Below are 2361 nucleotides of genomic sequence, written 5' to 3' on the forward strand. Positions count from 1 at the left end.
GTGTAGGTATGTCACCCAAAGCTTCTAGCTCTCCTCTCCGGGATGGAAAGGGGTTAATTTTGTTAGTTTCTCCAGAATGGAAAGGGGTTAGATTGGGTCCAGCATCACTTTCGCTGCCCGTGTGTGCCAGTATCTATACTCAGCAGAGTTACATCTCAATGCAGCTCCTTCCTTGGAAGCATCTTCGGGGTTGAAGGTACACACAGTAGGCCAGTGGTTCCCAACAGGTGGTCCGGGGACCCCCAGGGGTCCGCGAGCTATGCCAGAGGGGTCCGCAAGATGCTATTAGAATAAAAAAAAAATATTAAATATATTTCGTAAGATAACAGATTTTTTGTTTTGGCCGCTTCCTGCATGAGCAGAGTCTAGCGCAAAACTAGAATTAGATAGAGGCAGTAGTTCTGCTGTATGCCGTTAGGTGGCGCTTTACAAACACTACTGTTTTGCAAAGAGGCAGCGCACGCATTCTACTAACGCTCACCTCCCCAAGATGCTTTGCGCGCGTCAGCTTCATTTGTGCGCTACTGTGCAGGTACCCTGTCTTCTCCATTCCCCTCCCTCCTCCCTGGCGCGCGCTGCCTCTTTGCAAAACAGTAGTGTTTGTAAACAAAGCGTTGTTTTTCGCGGAAGCTACAGTTCGCGTAGTTAAAAATGTGCCGTTGGTTAAAAAGTGGTTCGTTAAAATGACAAAGACCTACAGATGAAGAGGAAGATAATGCATTTGATGTTCAAGCAATTGTAAAAAACGTATAAATATAAAATATAAAAAGACTCTTAATTTGGCTCTCACTTTTTAATTTTAGGATTAGGAATTAATGGGGGTCCTTGTCACAATAGCGGCTCGATGAGGGGTCCTCGAGAAAATTTTGTTGGGAACCCCTGCAGTAGGCAATAAACACTCATGGACGCCATTAAGATTCAGTCAAGTGTAGAAGTTTACGCGACAGGTATAAAAGCATATTGGTAGCAACTATATACAGTGGTACCTTGATTTATGAACACAATTGGTTCCGGAAGTCTGTTCATAAACTGAAGCGTTCATAAACTGAAGCGAGTTTTCCCATTGAAAATAATGGAAAGTGTATTAATCCGTTCCAGACAGTCCGCGGAGTACTAAAACTGAAGCGTTCATAAACTGAAGCAAACTTTCCCAGTGAAAGTAATGGAAAGTGGATTAATCCGTTCCAGACGGGTCCACGGAGTACTTAAACTGAAGCGTTCATAAACTGAAGCATAGGTGTAATTGGTTCCGGAAGTCTGTTCATAAACTGAAGCGTTCATAAACTGAAGCGAACTTTTCCATTGAGTAATGGAAAATGAATTAATCCGTTCCAGATGGGTCTGTGGCTTTTGTAAACCGAAAATTCATAAACCGAGGTGTTCATAAACCGAGGTTCCACTGTACAGACATTCACCACTGCTGTGGTCAAGGCATGCTTAGAGTCCAGCAAGAGTCCAAGACTCTCTATCTGCAGAGTTTCACAACAAGTTATATAACAAGTTACACAAAACTGTTACCATCACTTCCTTCACACTGTGCATGTCCAAAGAACCCACAGAAAATGTCCTTCCATAGACAAAACAACCACAGCAGGCATCCCCAAACTTCGGCCCTCCAGACTACAGTTCCCATCATCCCTGACCACTGGTCCTCTTAGCTAGGGATCATGGGAGTTGTAGGCCAAAACATCTGGAGGGCCGCAGTTTGGGGATGCCTGAACCACAGCCTTCTGCTTCTTGAAACTTCTCTTTCTGCAACAAATTATTCTCTTGCACACAGAGAGAATATCAAACAAGCTTAACCTCTGGTTTGCTAGTACTGTACAACTGAATGACCGTGTCACAAAATGACGCATGCATGTCTAAAAAGTGTGTCACCAACATGAAAAGTTTAAAAAGCTCTGTTCTCTTGGCTAGTCCTCAGGTCAGAGATGGGGAAAGCCGTGGCCTCTCAGTGTTGTTGGACACCAACTTCCATCATATGTATTCTGCGTTTCAATGTTGTGTTTTGATGCTTTGACCCTGTGGTTGTCAGATAAAGTGTGGTATACAAATTTAATAAATAATCATAATCCCTGAGCATTGGCCATGTTGGCTGTGGCTGATCAGAGTTGAAGGCCAGCGGAACCTTGAGGGTCACACAGGTCCCCTGGCCTTGCGCAACCCTGAAATGTCTCTTCTTATATCGATGCATCCTGGCTGCACTTTCAGAGGATGCCTGGCTGGCAATCCCAAGCAGGATGCTCCCTTGTCCCAGGGAGAGGCTGGACTACGCCTTTAAGGGGCAGGAGCGCACGGGGGCCAGCCTACTAGAGGAAGGAGGAGGCTGCTGCTGTATGTCTGCGCGCTTTGAGCCGGCGT

This window comes from Zootoca vivipara, chromosome 15 (genome assembly GCF_963506605.1).
Source record: "Zootoca vivipara chromosome 15, rZooViv1.1, whole genome shotgun sequence".
In the NCBI taxonomy this organism is placed as follows: Eukaryota; Metazoa; Chordata; class Lepidosauria; order Squamata; family Lacertidae; genus Zootoca; species Zootoca vivipara.